Consider the following 22930-nt stretch of genomic DNA (forward strand, 5'->3'; position numbering starts at 1 on the left):
TCATCAGGGAGGGTTGTGAATGTTGCCAGGAAAGGTGGGAAAGCAGAAGCCAAGCTCTCATTTGGCTCACCTGCAGGAAAGGGTGGGGAGTCAGGAGAGCTGGACTGGTGGCCAGGCTTGAGAGTTAGCCAACCTTGCTCGGTTGGTTTCTCAGACTCTAAGAGGAGGAAAAGACAGAGGTCCTTTCCTACCTGGCAGCCTACTCAAGCTAGCTGCAAGAGAAGCCCCAGTGATGAGCATATTCATTTTACAGACAGTTACTGAACCCAGGCCCTACCCTCCTGGAGACACTGCCCACTGGGGGAGGCAGACACCCAACCTGGCCTATGAAGCACAGTATGACAAGCAACAAGACAGAGGCAGGTCCAGGGTGCTGTGAGAGGACTGGGAAGGGGTGCCGGGCCAGGCTGGGGCGGAGTGTGGGCACAGTGGGTCTTCCGGGAGGGGCTGTTCTCCGGTGAAGTCCTGAAAGAGCCAGGACTGGCCAGGGGATACGGGGCAGGGGGAAGGCTCTGCTGGAAGAGGAAGCTCTAACTATGGCCTCTACTCCAGAGTCCTCTTTAGTATTCTGAGACCAACATGCCATTGTGCTGACTTTTTGCTAAAAAATCTCCATGGATTGTGCTAGATTGTGGTTAGATTGGCTAGCCTTTAAGCCTTGAGTTCTGAGGTCACTTGGTAAAGATGAGTGGGATTATAATTTCCACTGGGCCCAAGCAGGGAGCTGGTCTCAGGGATGAATTTGCTTCAGAAATGTACCCCCTTGGGGCGCCTGGGTGTCTCAGTCGGTTAAGCGTCTGCCTTCAGCTCAGGTCATGCTCCCAGTGTCCTGGGGTCGAGCCCCATGTCGGGTTCCCTGCTCTGCAGGAAGCCTGCTTCTCCTTCTGCCTGTAACATCCCCTGCTTGTGCTCTCTCTCTCTCTGACAAATAAATGGATAAAATCTTAAAAAAAAAAAAAGAAAGAAAGAAAGAAAAGAAAAAGAAACATACCCCTTGCCATGGAGCTGCTGTAGGCCAGGGCTCTCTTCACTGATGTGTGGACTGTCATCTCACCCCCCCACAACCTATGTGTCCAGCACATGTACCCTCTGGTACACTTCAGTGAATGGTTGATCCCTAAGTCTCACTCCATTTTTGTGCTTAAAATCAATAGAAGGCTATAAGCCCTACCTATCCCATATTAAGAAAAATGAGTTGAAGTAATAAACTCTTTGAAAAACCATAGTTTCCCAAAGTATCGTTATATAGAGTAATAGTTCTTAAATGTGAGTGTGCTTCAGAATCACCAGTTAGTGGGGGGTGAGGGGGAAGGGTTTGTTTAAAATGTATTTCACTCACAGATTCTGAGTGGGGAGGTCTCAAGTAGGGCCCAGGAATCTGCATGTTTAAAACCTGTCCTAAGGAATCCTGATGCCACTGGTCTTTGGACCGCACTTGGACAAGAACTGATACAGGTGAACTGACCTCTGTTCTCAGTAAGTCCACTTAGAATGGACTCTCCTTCTGTCAAGGTTTGGACAAATGCCATAAGATTTTTTTTTTAATCTGTCCTTGAAGCATGCAGGGAGTGGGGCTGAGAGGCACACCCTCTATCATGCAGGATGGGGACCCTTGGGAAAACCAGGGTGGACCCTTGGGAGTCCCACAAAATAGACATAGTCCAGTGAGCACAGAGGAAGGCCACACAACAAAAGGCTACCACCTCCCCCTCTCCTCCTCTTCTTCCCCCTCCTGTTACAGGAGTTGGACACATATGAAGCAGACCAAAAGCAAACAAAAACCACCCGATTTAAAATGCCTCCATTGGAATCGGAACCAGATTGCAAAGGCTCATAGTTCCAATGTCTGGCACCTGAGCAGTGTCAGCAATAATCTTCATCGAACCCAGCGCTCAGGCCCTTATCTAAGAATTGTCAGGACAGGAAGGCTGACCTGTGGGTGGCCACACACACCAGCGATCGCCAAGCTCTTCCGATGTGTACCTCAGCCTCCAAACATGTTTTTGCTTGCACCCCGGTCTATCATGTAGTTGCCCTCCTCTCACTAGCTGCTATTGATATAAGGCAGTTCTTTTTGATATGGTAGCAAGGCTCATCATAAATGATAATAGCTATAACTTCAAAAGTTTTGACAGGCTTGAAATTAGGAGATTTGTGTCATGTCAGATCTGTTCAGACTATCATTGTTTTTATGTCACCATGCAGCTAAGAGCTCAGATGAGGAGAAGTGACAGCTCAGTCACTGATCTGTCTCTGGCTCACTCGTGCAGGTACTGTTAGTATTAACTTCAAACCTTGGTTTCTTCAGAGGAATCTGTAACATCTACTTGTCTGTGCCAAAGGGATTACTTTAGTTAAATTATGTAATATATGGGCGCCTGGGTGGCTCAGTTGGTTGAGCGACTGCCTTCGGCTCAGGTCATGATCCTGGAGTCCTGGGATCAAGTCCCGCATCGGGCTCCCTGCTCGGCAGGGAGTCTGCTTCTCCCTCTGACCCTCCCCCCCACCCCGTGCTCTCTCTCTCTCTCTCTCATTCTCTCTCTCAAATAAATGAATAAAATCTTTAAAAAAAAATTATGTAATATACTCTATAAGTCCAGTCCACCGGGAACACATAAACCATACTGGGTCCTAGACAGTGCCCCACTCCTTCTTCAGAGCACCACTCATTCTTTGTTAATACAGGACTACTGGGCATATGACCCAATGAGGGAGCCAAGGTGGCACCAATCTGGATATGAAATATTAGTGAAACTGTATTCTTATTTTCAGATTAAAAATATAAATGCATACATAAAAGTTCTAGTATTTTCCTCCTGCGCCTCCAACATCATCTTGCGTACCTAAGTTGGAGACAGCTGACCTAACTGGATCCTGCTCCCCCAGGGGCCCACCCTGGGAGCCAGCCTTCCTCTCTCAGGAGGAGGACCCAGCCATTAGCCAAGCCCCTGAAAACCAGGCAGGCAGACCCCTACCCCTGGAAGACATTCTGGCAGGCAGAACAATCTCATGTTCCAGTTTAGACTTCTACTTTGGCATCTGCAGTTGACAACCTCCTCGTGCTCCCTTTTGTTGGATTGGGATTTTGGCAGCCTAAAGATCGTGCTGAGGCCCGTGGTAAGGTGGGGCCGGCCCACAGAGTTTGGGGGACTCCCTTAGGCTCTCTGGTCCAAGCTTGGACTGCATTCTTGAGGTTTGTGGGGGGACGGGAGCCAGGCTCCGGGCGCCAGCATGGGGAAACAGCAGCCCCTGGTGGCCAGGACGCGCCATGCCTCAGACCCTCAGCATCCCTCCTGCTTTAAGACTTGCCAGACCCTCAACTTGACGGTCAAGTGTCATGGTTATTTGCAGAGAGCTGGGTAGGAAAGACCCGGGTTTCTAGCTGGACTCATCTGTGTGGTCCCAGGCAGATTAACTTCTCTGAGTCTTAGTGTTCTCGGCGTTAAAATGGGATAAGCGGACCTACTTTTTAGAGCTGCCACTAGGGGGTAAATGAGATGATGAATGAAAACTAGTACACAGTGCTCAGTACCTGGGAAGGACTTGTGCTATGACGGCGGTCATGATGATTAGATACTGATGCCTCTAGACATCTAAAAGCACCTGGAAAATGTCTCTAGGCACAGCCCTTGAGGGAGAGTGGGAGATCCTAAGCAGGAACACATGTGTTTCCGCGCTAATAGATACGGATGAGCAGTGAACGTGTCCAAAGTAGGTGCGGGCAGCGTGAGCCTATGTGTGTGAGCCTGCAGGTGTGTATGTAGGTGCACAGCACGGACACAGTAGAAAGGCAGCGAGCTGCGGGAGATGCGCAGTGCATATCCCAGAAGGGAGCAGTGGTGACAAAAGGGAAGCCAGTGTCACTTAGTCCTGTAATCACACTGCAGAATTAAACTCTGAGAGAGGATAAGAGTTTATTAACTCAAACAACAATTACCTATCAATCATCTACAACGTGCTGGGCAGAGTTGACGAAATTGAACAAACAACCCATCACAAGACACTTTCATATAGAGACAGACCAGTGCTGGTTCTTACCCAGTGGGGATGGTGGGGGGCCAGTCTAGACTGGTGGTCTGCGGACTAAGCATTGTATTCCCTGCAGTCACCAGAACAGAATAATTAGAAGTGCACAAAGCCAGGCCCTGGCAGAGTAAGGATTTTTCTACTCAGGTGGCCTGACAGAGGTATGGCATCATTCAGCTCTTTAGAATGTGCTTGGGCCTGCATGCATAGTCCCAGAATAAGCCAGAAAAATGCATGAGGGGCACTCTCTCAACCCCTGCTTCATCACTGGGACTCCCTCCAACTGAAATCCAGTTCTATGAAAAGCTAGTAACCTCGGAGTGTTCTCCAGCTTTCTCTTCGCCACCTTCAGAAGGGGATGTGGGCCTCGCCTAGGTTTGCTAATGGAGAAGGAGAGAGGAGCTGGTGGCCCAGAGAGGTACACAGGATCTGCCAACACCTGGTAGGGCCCCTATGGGACTCTCAGTCCTTCCACTGTCTGGAAGAATTTACACATTTGTCCAGATGAACTGAAAGATCAAAAGGCATGGACCATTTGTTCCTGTGCTCCGCATCCTGCCCTTAAATTACCTCTGATTTATGGATATTCATCTTAACACCCTTGAGAGGCACACTGAGCTTACAGTACTTCCTGCTTAAAGTAATTCTTAAACACCTACTATGTCCTGGGCAGGGTTAACAAGATTAGGGGTAGAGAAGGATGGGTGCTGAGGTCAGGGAAGTCTCTTGTCCAGGCTGAAGCCTCCCTTTCTCTTGACTTGGGCTTACCTCATTTGCCCTGCCAGTGACATTGAGGGTCTGCCTTTGGCCCACTTTTGCCTGCACCAAGCAGGAACCATCAAGTATTCTCTCTGCCCCCCAGCATCACCATTTAAGATAAATGCAAAATTGTTGGTGTTTCAATGTCTCTGCTTTCTTGCTAGTTCGAAAAGTAACACTGCTTCAAAATTATACCTCTCCTGCAAAGATTCAAGACAGATGTTCATCCTGGAGATGGGCTAGGGTGGGAGACAGGCTGGGAACCACGCACCATTGAAAACGCTTCTGTGGAGATGTTCTGAGGTTAGACAACAGAGTCCTAATGCTCCAAATCCAGGATTGCTGTGGATCTGTTTTTCTGTTCCCAGGCCCCCAGCCTTTTCCTGCCTCTCTTCTCTCCCTGACACACTGGGCCTGTCTTTCTTAGCTCTGTCCTCAAACTTCAAGAAGGAGAGAAACAAAGGAAGGAGCCAATCCACGGAAAAGGGCTCATCCAAATTCAAGTCTTTTACAATTCCTTTCGGAGGGTTTAGAAGGCTTTAGTTAAAGGTACATATAAAACTGAGCCAAATCTTTTTTAAAGGTAATTATTAAATTCAGGGAAAAGAGACAAAGAAAACATAACCATAATGAACTTCTTGGTTCAGCCATAAACTATACTCATATATTTATCCCCCCAAAAGTAACTAATAATTTAACGAAAAAATTGGTCATAGCAATCACAGCAGGATGGAGAGAAATGTGGTGGGGGCAAGGAGATGTTATTAGTGCTAATCATTCACCTTCTATAATACAAAGTCAAAAGATAATATCCAGAGTTGAGAAATACAGAAGTACATACCAGAAAAAAATAGCTAAAAGGTTAATAGCTAAAAGGGTATCAGGAGCAAGAAATTGCTGGACAGTGCTACCAATAAACCATAAAACCACATTTTATTTATAAAATAACCTTCATGCACTACTTCAATTTTTGAAAAGTAATAATGGAAAATTTTTAAACACAAGCTGAATGTGGAAAGTAACATTGAAAAACATTTCCTTTAAAACAGAGTAAAAACCAACAGATGGAACATACGAGATAAAAATAAAATGACACAAGAACAAATCTAGATGTCTGGATGCAGGAGAAAGACAGAGAAGACAACAGGAGGAGACAGTTGAGGAAATAACCAAAGGACATTCTCCTGATGCAAAGAAAAACACAAATCATCCAAGCAAGCGTCCACAGAGGCCAGGAACATGAATGGGAATTAAGGAAAAGAAATTCAGACGGCCAATAAACACAGGAAACAATACTAAGTCAGACATTCAGCTAAAGAAATACATAGGAAAACACCAAATGTTTTTGCTAATCCCAACTGGAGATACTTAGAAAGCTGGATAATACCTAGTATTAGTAAGTGAATGAGACACTTGGATATTACTGAGAATGCAAACATTTTGTGGGAAAAACTGGCAAAATATGATCAAAATTTAAAATGGGGCACCTGGGTGGCTCAGTAGGTTAAGCGTCTGTTGATTTTGGCTCAGGTCATGATCTCAGGTTCATTGGCTCTGACTCCGCGCTCAGCGGGGAGTCGGCTTGTCCCTCACCCTCTGCTCCTCCTCTCTCTCTCTCTCTCTCAAATAAATAAATAAATGAAACCTTTGAAAATAAATAAATAAAATGTCCTTGCTCACCATTCCAGCAATGTCACTACTAGGAATTTCTTCCATGCATATACTCATTAAAGCATGTCAAGATACCAATAACAGTTCAACGGTGTTTACTGCAGTATTGTTTATGGCGATGTAAAACTTGAAATGTCCATCAGCAAGGTACGGGTTAGATCCATGATGCTATAGCTACAAGTGGAATGAGGGAAAGCTGACTTTGTTAAGTGAAGCAGAACTGTTTTCACTCTTTGCATGATATTGTATTATTTTATGCTTTAAAAATTGTTAACTGGAGTTATCTGGGTGGTGGTATTATTGCCATCTTTGTTTTCCCCATAATACATTTTGACATTAAACCAAATACATGTTTTATTTTAGTTTTGTGTTTTTAAGGGACCCACAGAGGGCCAATGAGGGTACTAAAGAAATATCACATTTAAATGCACTTGGATAGGGGCGCCTGGGTGGCTCAGTGTTAGGCGTCTGCCTTCTGCTCAGGTCGTGGTCCCGGTCCTGGGATCGAGCCCTGCATCGGGCTCCCTGCTCGGCGGGAAGCCTGCTTCTCCCTCTCCCACTCCCCCTGCTTGTGTTCCCTCTCTCGCTGTGTCTCTCTCTGTCAAAGAAATAAAATCTTTTTTAAAAATAAATAAATAAATGCACTTGGATAAAATTTCAGAACTAAAAGCATAAAAAGAAAAATCATAAAAACTTCCAGAAAGAAAAACCAGCTTATATATGAAGAAATGAGATTCAGCCTGACATCAGATCTTGCAGGAAAATTAATTTGAATCTGGAATTCTATAGCCAGCAAAATTACTACCCAAAGTGAAGATACAATAAAGACATTTTCAGAAATCCAGAGAGTCAGAAAATTTACCATTCATGCACAGACAGTCTTTGAAGAAATCACTCAGGAAGATGTCCCACTAAAACAAAGTAATCTAAAAAGAAATATGTGAGATTTGTTTTAAAAAGTGGAAGCTGCTTATAAGAAGCAATATAAACATAGAAAGAAAATGAACCCATTTTCAAACCTAGTTTGAACTTTGATGCCTGGAACATTCTCCTTTGACCTACAAACGTTTAGTAATCTAAGACTGTTTTGTTCTTAAGAGCTCCAGTCACACTGCTTGATTCTGCAGCAAACAATATTTATGCAATTAAAACATTGTAATTATATGTTAAATAATGTGATTTATATGGGGGTTTAATATCTTAGACTCAATCTGTAGACAAAACATGCAACGAAATGAACAGAACAGAATGTAAATATTACAAACCTAGTAGAGGTTTGTACAAAGTAGAGGGGGAAATCATGCTGAAAGCCAGGAAACTAAATTCTCTAAATTCCTTTAGCTGCAATTAGTATAGCACAAGCCAGGCCTGGCTGATTAGAGTTTAGGGTTCCATTAAACGTAAAACTGGGGTAAGAGCCCAGGCCAGATGTAAAGGAAGTGGCTGCAGTGATATATTGGAACTGTCTTTAACTGCTCTCTAGAGCTGATTGTCTTCCTCCCTTTCCAACTCCTCATTGGCGTGTTGTTAGCCTGAAATTAGCCATAGTGGGAATATTTACACCACAGATATGGTCACACTCTATACATGAGGGCTTTTTGTCCTCCCAGAGAGCCCATTGTTAAATACTTACCAGCATACCATTTGGAAAGCCCGAGTCTCTGGCCTGAAGGATTGTAAGAGGAAAAAGAGGAGGAAGGTGGTGAAACCCTCAGGGTTAGATGGACCCTGGTGGTGGGGCAGGGGGAAGCAGTGGCATTCTTAGACAGTGAAATCTTCCAAGGCCAAAAGTAACTACTATCTTGGACCTATTCAACTCTGCTAGTACAGCCCCAAAGTAGCTGCGGACAATATCTACAAGAATAAGTGTGGCTGTGTTCTAATAAAACTTTTTTTGAGAGAGAGAGAGTGCACATGCAAGAGCATGTGCAAGTGGAGGGAAGGGAGGGGCAGAGGGAGAGGGAGAGACAGAATCTTAAGCAGGCTCCCTGCCCAGTGTGGAGCCCAACGCGGAGCTCCATCTCACAACCCTGAGACCATGACCTGGGCCGAAATCAAGAGACAGATGCTTAACTGAGTCACCCAGGCACCCCTAAAATTTCTATTTATTAGACAGGTGGCTAGCCCATGAGCCATATAGTTTGACAACCTGTCATCCAAGGCAAACACCACAGGAGGGCACTTCAGACGTGGCACAGAAAAATGGCTCAGCAGCCATAGAGGGAGTTAGCTGGATAGCTGGCTATTAGAGCCAGAGGTCCCATCTCTGGCTCCTCATGGCTTCCAAGTGGCTTGCAAGGAATCCAGAAGTTCCGGTATCCCAGGTGAAGGGACACAAAGGTGCTATATCAGATAGGATTAGGTTTGGCTTTTTTTTTTTTTTAAGATTTTATTTATTTATTTGAGAGAGAGAGAATGAGAGACAGAGAGCACGAGAGGGAAGAGGGCAGAGGGAGAAGCAGACCCCCTGCTGAGCAGGGAGCCCCATGTGGGACTCAATCCTGGGACTCCAGGATCATGACCTGAGCCGAAGACAGTCGCTTAACCAACTGAGCCACCCAGGCGCCCCGGATTAGGTTTGGCTTTATAGTAGCTTAAAAATGCACAATTTAATCATGGCTTAGAACACACACACAGAGGGCACCTGGGTGGCTCGGTCAGTTAAGCGTCTGCCTTCGGCTCAGGTCATGATCCTAGGGTCATGGGATCGAGCCCCAAGTCGGGCTCCCTGCTCAGTGGGGAGCCTGCTTTTCCCTCTCCCTGTCCCCTACTTGTGCTCTCTCTCGCTCTCTCTCAAATAAATAAATAACATCTTAAAAAAAAAAAAAGAACACACACACGCAGTTATCCTGCCATGTAAAAGCCTGGAGGCTGGCTATCCAGGGCTGGTAAAGTATGAGAGACCCAGATCCGTCCCATCTTTTCTCTCTGCTATTCCTAGATGTGGCCCTCATCCACATGGTCCAAGGTGGCTACTGAAGCTGAACCATTCTATCCACCACACCCAGCAGGCAGGAACCAGAAGTGGGCAGCCCTCCCCACGCCCAGCTTTGTGGACATGTGACCCGTGCGATTGCCTAAAGCCCCTCACTCAGAAGAGTCCACACTTATTTTAAAGATGGACTATCACCATCTTGAAATTCTGAATAACATTATCTTTGAACCTGTATTTTGTAAGCGAAATTCAATGGGACAACGGAGTGTGTACATGAGCAGAGGAGATAAATGCGATATGTGTGTCATCAGCCCTTGCAGACCTTGTTCTAATACAACATAGGTCATGCCTGCTACACATCTTTCATAAAATGCTTGTAGTGTGCTCAGATCCACACAATCTTCTGATTGGGCCTCCATGCAAGCATTAATTTAATTCTTTGTTCTTCCTGTTTTGAATATTTAATTGATTTTATGTAGGATGTACAATATGCGTGCCTCCTCTTCCTTGACACCCATTTGCATATGCATATAGTGTTTGCAATGTACTGGGAGCACAGATTTCCAGTGCACCCACAATGTGTGGGATTTCAGCAAGATTCCAAGCAAGGACAAGGTAAGCATGTTATGTCCATGTCTGAGTAAGCAGGAGCTGACAGCTCCAAGAGGACAGGCTTTCCATTCAAACCAGAACTTGTTTGAAATGCAGAAAGAAGGCAGTGGCATTACTTATTTACTTGTGTTACGTACCTGTATTAGTCGATCACTCACTTTGAAAATGATGACAGATAAAAGATAGGGAAACCCATAGTTCATTTTACATTCAGCCCCTCTTTACTAGTCAGTAAGGTGAAGGTAGAGAATGTTGGTACAATGTGAGCACATCAAGAGGTAAAATTGAAGTGCTAGTTTTATACAATGTTTCCACTCTTAGGTATGAGTAAAATACAAATGCATGCCCAATCTATAAAATATAAATTGTATAATTCCTGTGATTTTGCGTAAGAGTTAAATGCTTTTAGATTTTGTGTTTAAAACTGGCATTGCACAATATAAAGATGAATGGTAGAGGTCATACTAATAGTATGAAATTTTAATTTTGCTTTACTTAAAATGTCATTAAATAGCAAATAAAAAAACACTATGACAAGAGAGAGGCCTCCAAAGAAAAAGGAACACTTTAATATTTTAGTACCTGTAGTAGTACTTTTTTCCTGCTTTTTGAACAAGGGGATCCTGTGTTTTTATTTTACCCTGAATCCTGCTAATTATGTAGCTGGCCCTGGCAGCACATTGCCCCAGGAAGCCATATGGGACCAGTCTCACCTCTCATATTAACTGACAGGAGCCGACGCCCCTCTCATCACAGCAGAGGTCCAGAGGATCCAAGGATCCTGAGGGTCCCCACTTCAATGGATATGGCAAGGGTCCTTACTTACCCAGATAGCCAGACGACATCTTGAGGAGAGGAAAGGAAAGGGACAGAGCTCAGGGTTTTCCAAGAGTCTACGGAAATCAGCCACATGAGGGAGTTCAACTCCAAGTAGATTGAACGCTCCAGTTGAAAAGAGACGGTCTATTGTTACAAGGCAAGCCCAGGCTTCCCCACTACGCAATAGGGTGGGTCTGCTAGGGAAGATCCCATTTTCTCCGCAGATCTGATGAGGTGTATACACTTACAAGCCTGCTACCCTCTGGATCCAAGCCACTTTCTGTCTGAAATACCCTCCTTCCTGCTTCCCCTTCCCTTCTTCCATCCCCTAGTCCTGGGACCCTTGGTTACAGGCTAACTTCTCACCTCGCTGCACTCAGCTCAGGTGTCTCCTCACTCTCTTCCAGCGCTCGCTGCAACCTGCACCTGCCTAGTTTCAGAGAAGCAGTTTGAGGGACAGCGGGCATGGCACTCGCCATAGGGCCCACGGGCCCAGAGTGGAGGCTTCCTGCGGCTCACTTACCGTCTTTGAGCCTGTTTCTCCCTATGGAAAATGGGGGTGGGAGGGGATAACACTAGACCCACTGACCTTCCAGGATTTTTAAAAATTTAGTTTTTGAAAAGGTACTACACGTACACCTAGTACACAAGGCAAATAAGTGTATACAATGAAAAGTCACTCTCCTTCCCCATTCTCTCCTCCAGACTCCCAGTTGGCTTCTCCAAAGACAGTCCCTGTCACTAGTTTCGTTAGCTTCCCTCCATGTGCGAACATATTGTACGTCATCACCTATGCAGCATTCTGAGGGAGAATGCATAATCAGACTATAAGGAAGCATCAGATAAACCCCAAATATTGTTTTTTAAAAAGTGGTGGTTATAAAGCATCGATGTCACAAAACACAAAGAAAGGCTGTAACTGTGTTCCAGAATTAAGAAGGCTGGTAGATTAGATAAAAGCATTGTATTCATGTCAAAGTTATCAAAGTTGGTATAAGTGTACTGTGGCTATGTCAGAGAATCCCTTATTAGAAAATACATACTGCTGTATTTAGGGGTAAAGGGCCATTATGGATATAACTTACTCCCATATGATTCAGGAAAAAAAACGTGTGTGTGTGTGTGTGTGTGTGTGTGTACGGGTGGGTGTGTTTGTATATGAGAGGCGGACAGAGGGCATAAATCATAAAGCAAATGGGGTAAAATGTTAACAATAGGTGAATCTGGGTAAAGTATTGATGAATATTCTTGTATTATTTTTATTTTTGCAATGTATGTCTAAGTTTGAGATTATTTTCCCTAAAAAGCTGACGTTCATATTCGCAGGTTCCCTATTTGCAAATTCACCTACTCACTAAACTTTAACCCCGACAGCAATATTCATGCACATCCACAGTCATCTGCAGACTTTTACAGAGATGTGAAAGATTTAAGTTGCCCAACCCACATGTTCCCAGCTGAGGTCAAACGAGGCGGCGTTCTGCCTTCTGGTTTCGGCTCTCATACTATAAATAACTGTCCTTTTTGCAGTCTATTCAGTGTCATGTTTTTCACATCTTTGTGCTTTCTGTTGATGATTTTGCTGTTTAAAATGGCCTGCAATCACAGCGCTAAAGTGTCGTCTAGTGCTCCTACGAGCAGGAAGGCTATGATGTGTCTTCTGGAGAAAATACATGTGTTGGACGACCCTCTTTCAGGCATGAGCCCTAGTGCTGTTGGCTGTGAGTTCAATGCTTATAAATCAACAATATATATTAAATAAGATGTTTTTAAACAAAAACACACATAAAATCAGGTTATATGTGTATATGTGTCAGTTGATGAAAATGTGACCAAGGTTGGCAGGAACCTAACCTTGTATTTCCTCTGGGAGCAACAGTTTGGTATCTGCTAATTCAGTGTTTGCGGCAACTTCATAGAACATAACTACCGTGAATAACAAGAATCAACTGTTCACATACGTGTATTTCCTGCACAAATGACAGATACAATGCACTGTTCTGTACCTCATATTTTTATTTTTTTTATTATTTTTTTTTTAAGATTTATTTATTTATTTGAGAGAGAGAATGAGAGAGAGCACATGAGAGAGGGGAGGGTCAGAGGGAGAAGCAGACTCCCTGCCGAGCAGGGAGCCCGATGCGGGACTCGATCCAGGGACTCCAGGATCATGACCTGAGCCGAAGGCAGTCGCTTAACCAACTGAGCCACCCAGGCGCCCCTGTACCTCATATTTTTAAACACTAGTTTTAGAGATCATGCTATTATATTCATTCTCTTGAACAGATGCCTGGTATTCCCCACATGGATGTATCCTAACTGATCTAACCAGTTCTCTAATGACAGAGTTTTGGGTTTTGCCTTTTCAAAATGCAAGCTAATCATGTCACAGTCCTGAGTAAAGTGCTTCCATGGCATCTCCTGGCTCTTGGGATAAAAACTGAAGTCCTTAATCATGACCTGCTGGACACCCTCACACAGCATCCTTCATCTGCTTGTCTCCTCTCCAGCCTTCTTCCGCCCCCTGGTATTATCTACACTCCCTCTGCCACAGAGCATTTGCACTAGCTTTCCTCACAAAACAGTTTCCCCATCTCTCACCCCTGACCTGATCAACTACCCTCTTCCCTCAAACCTCAGCTTCACAGATCGGTTTCTGTTTACTAATGAATCCTTGGGCCTTGCACAGAACTGGCATATAGAAGATGCTCAGTATACTTTTGCTGAACAATGGAAGGAATGAAGCAGAAGGCAGGCAGGGAGGGAAGCCAGCTGGTAAGGATTATGTTTACGTGGGTCTCTTATTGACCAAACACTTGGTCTGAAACTTCATGGAACAGAAACCGTACAGCTGCCGTATCTTCTCCTCTCAAGCTCTCAGTTCATTAGCACTGAAGTGATTTTTGTTGGATTCAACAAGTAATGATGATGGAAAATTGGTGAGTTTTTCTGAAAAATTGCTGAACTTTTCTGTGCTAGTTCCTCACCATGAAAAGAAGGTGATAATGTCTGGCTCTGGCTTGTTGTGAGTAACACACCTAGAACTTGGCACACATTGTAGGGGCCTTCCCCTCCCCCAACTCCAACAATCCAGAAGAGGTTGACCTGTTCTCTAAAAACATTCTCAGCATATTGGCTCAGAACAAAAAATGTGAGTACAGAACAAAAATACTGAATACAAAGATCCACTTACTGTCACCATTGCCCCATAGGCCATCTTCTACTCTTCTTCGAGCCAAGAGGTGTCCACTAGAGCCAAGCTAAGGAGAAGAAACCAAAAAGGAAGTGTCATGTCAATGTGTTTTCCCATCTCCCCAGGGGCTGATCACTGTGTCCCTGAGCAGGAAGGGAAGGAGCTCTTTTAGGATTGTCACTGGCCTTTGGCTCCTTTCTACCTTTGAGTGACTAATTCTATTTTCACAGATTCTCTAAAACTATATGAAACTTGTGGTTAAACCCACATCCTTCCCCTATGCCAAATGGCCCCCACCCACATCCTCCCAAGTTTTGGTTGCAAAATGAATCAAACTAGTTCACAGAAAAGGCCTGAGAAAGAGAGAGAGAGAGAATACACGGGGGACCCTCTGTACTAGAATCCAACCAACAGCTTCTCACCATCACCACCCCTCACCTCGGTCTGAACCACCTTCATTTTTTGCCTGGTTTATTGCAACACCCTAGCTGATCCAGCTTTCACCTCTAGCCCTAATCTGTCTCCATGTATAGGATTGCCAGATAAAATACAGGACACTCTGTTAAATTTGCATTTCAGACAAACAACAAATCATTTTTTAGTATAAAGATGTCACAGATACTATATGGGATACATTTCTACTTAGAAATTATTCATTTATCTGAAATGCAAATTTAACTGGACATGATTAAATTTTATTTGCTAAATCTGGCAATCCTATCCATGTAGCAACCACAGTCATCCTTTTAAAATGTAAATTAGCTCAATTCTAGAAGAGAGCCAGACAGTAACTTCTCTGACATCAGCCATAGCAACATTTTTCTAGATAGGTCTTCTCAGGCCAGGGAAATAAAAGTAAAAAATAAACTATTGGAACTATATCAAAATAAAAAGCTTCTGCACTGCAAAGGAAACAATCAACAAAACTAAACGGCAACCTACTGAATAGGAGGAGATAATTGCAAATGACATATCTGATAAAGGGCTAGCATCCAAAATATATAAAGAACTGATAAAACCCAACACCCAAAAAACAAATAAGCCAATTAAAAATGGGCAGAAGACATGAACAGATATTTCTCCAAAGAAGAAATACAGATGCCCAACAGACACATGGAAAGATGCTCAATATCACTCATCATCAGGGAAATGCAAGTCAAAACCAATGAGATGTCACCTCACACCTGTCAGCATGCCTAAAATCAACAACTCAAGAAACAACAGGTGTTGGCAAGGATGTGGAGAAAAAGGAACACTTATGCACTGTTGGTAGGAATGCAAACTGGTGCAGCCACTGTGGAAAACAGTATGGAGGTTCCTCAAAAAATTAAAAATAGAACTACCCTACGATCAGGAATTGCACTACTGGGTATTTACCCAAAAAATACAAAAATACTAATTCAAAAGGATACATGCACCCTTATGTTTATAGCAGCATTATCTACAACAGCCAAGATATGGAAGCAGCCCAAGCGTCCATCAATAAATGAATGGATAAAAAAGTGGTGGTATGTGTGTGCATATTATCAATATCTCTATCTATAATGGAATATTATTCAACCATAAAAAATGAAATCTTGCCATTTGCAACAGTAAGGATGGATCTAGAAAGTATAATGCTAAGCAAAATAAGTCAGAGAAAAACAAATGCCATGTGATTTCACTCATATGTGGAATTTAAGAAACAAAACAAATGAGCAAAGGGGAAAGAGAGAGAGAGAGAGACAAAGCAAGACACAGACTCCTAATGATAGAAAACAATCTGATGGTTATCAGAAGGGAGGTGGGTGGGGGAAAGGTGAAATAGGTGATGAGGATTAAGGAGTGCACTTGTTGTGATAAGCACCAGGTGTTGCATGGAAGTGTTGAATTACTATATTGTACACCGGAAACTAATACTATACTGTATGTTAACTAACTGGAATTAAAATGAAATAAAATGCATAAAATAAATAAAACGTAAATTAGCTCATAACATCCATCTGCTCAGAATCCACCAATAGCTTCCCATCTCTGAGCAAAGTCCTTACCTTGATCTGCCTTCCCCGGTTCTTCTTGAACCTCATTCCTTACCGCTCTCTTCCTCTGCCACTCAACCCAGCCACACTGGCTTCCTTGTTGTGCCTCACACTTCCCTCAGATAGCCACATTGCTAGCTGCTTCACTTTCTTCAGGTTTTTGTTCAGATGGGATTACCTTCTCAATGAAGCCTTCTCTGATCACCCTTTAAAAACTGGAGCCATCCTATCCTCTGTCACCTCCCCCTGCCTTTTCTCCATCACGTGTCATCTTTAACATACCACATTTACACATATTTGTTGGTTTGTTCTCCAGTTCCCTGACAAAACGTATGGTCCACGAGGGCAGGCATTGTGTTTTGTTCAAGCTGGATATCCAGCCCCAGAACCCTGCTTGGCACATCAATAAATATTTGTTGAACCAATGATGAAACCAAGGGCAAGAAGCACAGCCAAGAAAGCCCAGAAACAAGGGGGGTTTATTTTGTTTTTCTTTCTCTGCAGGCCTGCTCTAATCTTTCCCCACTTACTCATCTTGCTCAATGCCCCCTTTGGCTGCCTTCCCACATCTCACCAGGACTTTTCAGGGGCATCATCAAAAGACTGGAATGATCTGATCAGCTCAGCTCACCCTCCCTTCCTCTCTCTCTTTCCCTCTATCCTTGCTTCCCTTCTCCCCTCCCTCCCTCCTTCCCTATCTCTCTGTGCCACTTGTGTTTTTAATATTTTTAATGAATGACTAATATTTCTAAAAACAGACTTTATGTTCTTAGTATGCCAAACAGGAGTGGTATTTCTCTGACACTGACACTTTTTAAAGAGCTTTTCCCTCCATGTGGATTTCACAAGAAGTAGGCAGAGATTATGACATTTTTATAAAGGAGAAACCAGAGGTTCAGAAATGTGAAGAGAATTGCCTGAGGTCATAGAGCTCATAGGAGGCATAACTGGGACTTCAGCAGCTCTGTTTGCCTCTGCCTGGTGCAGAGCTCATCATCACATCACACTTCCTTTGACAGGGCCTTGGGGAGAAGAAGAACACAACCAGTTCCACATGGATCTCTGCAGCCACACCGCATACATAGGAAACTATTACTGCTGCCTCTCTGTTCATAAACAGGTTAAGATACAAACATTAGGTAAAAGTTAGCTCTGCTCAGGAAACAGAAAGCAGGCTATCATGTGGGAGGCAGGGAACAAAGTGTAGTGGATTTTCAAAGCAGAAAGATAAGGGAAGCTTCCAAAAGTCATACTCTTTCCGGGTCTACCAGTCAGCTAAGTTGTAGAGCTGAACAGGCTGGTTACAAGGAAGGTGGCCCTGGATTTGAATCCTGGATCTGCCACTAACTTGCTACATAACCTTAAGCAAGTGATAACTTTGCTGAATTTACTTACTGAATTACTTATCCAATTTCCACACTGGTAAAATGATCATTGTAGCAGCAACTTTATCAACTTTTTTTTAGATTTACTTATTTATATTTAGAGCAAGAGAGAGAGAGAGCACAAGTGGGAGGGTCAGAGAGAGAAGGAGAGAGAATCTCAAGCAGACTCCATGCTGAGCACGGAGCCCAACACAGGGCTCATTCTCATAACCATGACCTGAGCTAATACCAAGGGTCAGATGCACAACTGACTGTGCCACCCAGGTGTCCTACTTTATAGACTTCTGTGTGTACATAATGTATATAAGCTTTTATGGTGCTCACACATAGCTGTTATCACATAAAAGTTGTCTGTATAGGGCTGCTGGGTGATTCAGAGGAAGTCAATGGGGCCCTGGGGCTCAGAGATGAGAGCACAAGAAATGGGAGCAGGGGCTTCTCAATTTCTTTTCCTTTATTCCTCTCTTCCTCCTTCCCTCACGTTACTTTATTTTTAGTTATAAAGACAGTAGAGCAACATTTTTAAAGAAGTTTAGGAGCAGAGAAGAAAAATGCAAAGGAAACGCTCATAACCTCAGTATGGTAACTGAAACATCTTACTTTGTCCATACTTAAGAGTCAGTTTGCATTCTCTAAATATTGTGTTTTGAAACATCTTCTGTGTTGCCTCTTAGGATAGGTTGTGCTTCAGTATCAAACAACACCCAAATCTCAGAAACTTAACATGATAAGAGTTTATTCCTTATTTACCCAATTCCCCTTATGGACCTGAGTGACTCTCGTGCAGTTATCCACCATGTGGTGACTTAAAGATGAAGACACCTTGAACCTTATGGCACCTCCATCTGAACACACAGTCTTCTCCCTGACTGTGATGGAGAATCAGGCGTGGGCTCTTAAACGCTTGAGCCCAGAAGAATATTTATCACTTCCTAGTCACGAGGCCATATCTTACAACAAGGCAGAGTGTGGGGAGGCCTGGGAAATGTAGTCTTCCATGTGTCCAGGAAGAAAATTGAGAGTACTGTTGAGCCATCTTTTATGCAACTGTTTTTTTTTTAAGACTCCATTTATTTATTTGACAGAGAAAGAGACACAGCGACAGAGGGAACACAAGCAGGGGGAGTGGGAGAGGGAGAAGCAGGCTTCCCGCGGAGCAGGGGGCCCGATGCGGGGCTCGATCCCAGGACCCTGGGATCATGACCTGAGCCGAAGGCAGACGCTTAACGACTGAGCCACCCAGGCGCCCCTCTTTTATGCTGTATGTTTGCATAACTTTTCATTGATTGCACATTCCATAATTTATGGTTAGCTATTTAGATTGTTTCCAGTACTTCAATATTATAAATATAAGCAGAACTCCCCAGTTTCACTATGCTCATAGTTGTAGCCACACAGGCACCGAAACTACCATATTGTCAGATCTGGGCCCACTCCACCTCTTCATTCACTGCCTCAGCTCTTATCCTCACCAAATCAGATCAGCCTCAGCTCCTTCTCAGAGTTTGCAGGTGGGTGATGGATATTTAAATTCTTCTACTCATTCAGGTATATACACCGAGTGTTTGCTGTATGTGAGGCACTATGCTTGACATACATATGGGGACATACTACCTCCTCTGCCCGGAGCTGTGTGGAATACTGCTAAGAACTGTTTCCTGACAGTCTGCTGGTCTATGGCAGAGGGGAGAGGGTAGGAGAATACTCCTGTCCTTGCTCCATATGGCACTCAACCATTTAGGCCCTGAAGCTGCACTGTTTGGACGTGGGGTCTCACATAGTCCTTTGTTAATTCTTCTCCTACCACTTCTCTCAGTCTTATGGTAGTAGAGATTCAAATCCTCATATTCCCCATGGTCTTCATCTTTATCCTCCCTAGAGAACACTCACTCATTCTTCAACCAAAATGCCAAAGCTGCCATGTACATCAACTGATGCAAACACATGCTTGTGGAGAGGAGCATCCCCTAATGCCACCCACCAGGAGCATTGTAGACTCAGGGCCACCAGGTCATCCAGAACCCTCTCAGATGTCAGTAATACTCAGTGGACATCACCAAGAAAAGTTTCTTTCTTCTTTTAGATTATTTCCCTAAGATAAATTCCCAAATGTGGGATAATTGGGTCAAAGTATTAAAATATTTTTTATGGCTCTTAATTCAAGTTGACAAATTGTTTTTCAAGATTTACATGGTGGATAAGCACTATCTACAATAATATCAGTTCCTTGCACTGTCACCAGGATTAGGAATAATCATTGTTGTAAATTTATCACTGGGATGGACAAAAATCATACTTTTTCCTTGTTTTAATTTGCATTTCTGTGATTACCACAGGCTTTAATCTTCTGCCATATTTGTTTCTAGGAATTTTTTCACTTGTATGATTTATTAGCACAGATGTTGGTTTATTTATTTATTGAAAACATTTTTTATAAGTACTCTATATAACAAAGATGTTAGTCTTCTGGCCATGGTTGTTGCATCTTAGAGCCTCCACTCCACTCTACCACCCCTCTTCTGCTCTATTTGCCTTTTTATTTTGGTTATTTTATTTTCATTGTTTTTGTTGTGGTACAGAAGTTTAAACTTTTTTTTTTTAAATTCAAAGTTGTCAGTCTCTTCCTTTGTGGTTTCCTCTTTCTTTTTTGTTTTCATTTCATTCATTTTGTTTTGTTTTCATTTCAAAGCTTGCAAGCATATTACCTGTCCATCAATAGGGGACTGGGTAAAAAGTAATCAGAAATATCAATATATTCTGCTTTATTATAAAGTTATCTCTGGGGACATATTGTTAAGTGAAAAAAGCAATGTGTAAAACAATGTGTATAGTTTGCTATCTTTACTTTAAGAAAAAGGCAGGAGAAATATGGAGATATATATCTATATCTATCTATCTATATGATTGATTGTATGATATTTTTTAAAAAGGAAAAAGTAGAATAATAAACCAAAAACTGAAAAGAAAACAGGGCCCTTTGGAGAAATGGCTAGGGCAGGAAATTACAAGACAAGCCTGGAATATCTTGGGTACCAGAAAACAAGGAAACTATCAGAGACTACTGGGTTTGTGCCAAAAAGACACAATAGCCAACAGGAAGGACTTTCCACTAATCAAAAATGGAATAATTTGAATATTAAAAATAAACAAAAAATGTCTGAGAAAATAATGACATACGTGTGTACTTGATTAAAACACAAACATACTAAGATCACGAGTCCATAATGATATTAAAAAATAATTCATTGGTCAGGTAAGTGGATGCTAGGGCAACTCATTATTTTGAAAAGTAGTAAAGAAAAGAATAAAGAATTTATTTATTTATTTATTTTTTAAATGTTTTATTTATTTATTCATGAGAGTCAGAGAGGGAGAGAGAGAGGCAGAGGCAGAGGGAGAAGCAGGCTCCCTGCCTAGCAGAGAGCCCGATGCGGGACTCGAGCCCAGGACCCCGGGATCATGACCTGAGCCGAAGCCAGACGCTTAACCATCTGAGCCACCCAGGCGCCCAAGAATAAAGAATTTATTTTGCCTCTTCTATACAAACTGTATTTCAGAGTAACTGAGTAGTTGATGAAAATGAGTTTTCCATTATAGATTTCCAGCTAATAGATGAGAAGGAATGTGGTAGACAGCCTCCAAGATGGCCCCCAATGATCCTGACTCCTGGTATTCACACCCTGTGTAGTCCCCTCGTATGCTGTACCAGGGTTGACCTTTGACCAACAGCACATAGAAATGATGGTATGTCACGTCTGAGATTAGACTATAAAAGACTTTGGCTTTCATCTTGTTCTCTTATTCTCTTCTCTCTCTCTCCCTTTCTCTCTCTCTCTCTTTCTGTTTCTCTCTCTCTCTCTCATTACTCATTCTGGGGCAGCTGCCATACTGTGAGACATTCGAGTAGTTTATGGAGAGCCTCACTAGGTAAGGAACTGAGTTATCCAGTTAAAAGCCAGTAGGAACTAAGCCTGCCAACAACCAGGTGAGTAACTTGGAGGTAGATCCTCCAGCCCCAAATGAATGGAGTCCCAGTTAGCAGACTGATTGCAATGTCATGAGAGTCTCTGAAGCAGAATCACCCAGCTAAGCCACTCTCAGATTCCTGACCCACAGAAGCTATGAGATAATGCTCATTGTTTTAAGCTACTAAAATTTGGAGTAATTTGTTATGCAGAAATTGCTAACTAATACAAGGGATGATAGAGTTAGAATATCACAGATTTGTACTGACTAATAACTGGATGTGAGCAATGCTCATCAATGACTGCTAAAACCATAAGGCACAAGGCTAAGGGGGAACTTTGAAACCGATGGGTCTGCAGGGTGACAATATCTGAACTTAGTAATCAAATTAAAAAAAATTTTTTTTCATACTCACAATTATGGTTTATTATTGTGAAGAGTACAGAGCAAATTCAACAAAGGGTGAAGTCCAGGGGAAACCAAGTGCAGACTTCCAAGAGTCTCTCCCAGTGAAGTCACCCAGGACACACTTAATTTCTCCAGCAACAAATCGTGACAATCCCTGCAAAGTGTTGTCAGGCAGGAAAACTTGATTGAATCCAGGAGTCTGGTGTCAGTTACCCAAACTTATAGTGCCTGTGTGACCAACTGTACCACTGGAGCTCCAGACCCCAAGAAAGAAACTGTTTTTACAAAATATCTACACAAACTGGTACAGTGTGAGGAATCAAATATTTAAAACAACTTTATTTTTTATTAAATTTTTATTTAAATGGGCACCTGGATGGCTCAGTCATTAAGCATCTGCCTTCAGCTCAGGTCATGATCCCTGGGTCCTGGGATCAAGACCCACATTGGGCTCTCTGCTCAGTGAGGAACCTGCTTCTCCCTCTCCCTCTACCTGCTGCTCCCCCTGCTTGTGCTCTCTCTCTCTCTCTCTGTGAAATAGATAAATAAAATCTTAAAAAAAATAAAGCTTTTAAATTTTTGTTTAAAAAATTTTTATTATGTATAAGTTTATGTACAATTTTTTATTATGTACAATTTCAAACATATAAAAAGTATAGACATTAATAGGCTGGATTCTATATCCTCACTCAAGCATTAACAATTATCAGCTCATGGCCAGTCCTATTTCATCCATAACAGCACCCAACTTCCCTCTACTCCATCACCATACTGGGTACTTTGAAGTAAATCCCAGACACCACATCATTTCATCCACTGATCAATCTTAACATCACAAAAAGAGAGACAAATAGACATTACATGTCTCTTATGTGACGCAATTAGAAGTCTTCGACATTATCTATGAAGTGTTATTGCTAAAAAAAAAAGAAAAGGAAAGGAAAAGACCTGAACTTGAAATCAGGTCCCATCTCCAAGTTCACAGGAAAATACAGAGGATATGTAGGAAACGCTACATATAAGTGACTTGATTTCTTCAAAACACAAATGGATTGAAAGAGTGCAAAAATAAAATTAGGAGATGTATCAACCCCAGAGATGTGTGGACTATATTAGTCAGGGTTCTTCAGAGAAACAG

The sequence above is a fragment of the Neomonachus schauinslandi genome, chromosome 1 (assembly GCF_002201575.2).
Source record: "Neomonachus schauinslandi chromosome 1, ASM220157v2, whole genome shotgun sequence".
NCBI classification, from domain to species: domain Eukaryota; kingdom Metazoa; phylum Chordata; class Mammalia; order Carnivora; family Phocidae; genus Neomonachus; species Neomonachus schauinslandi.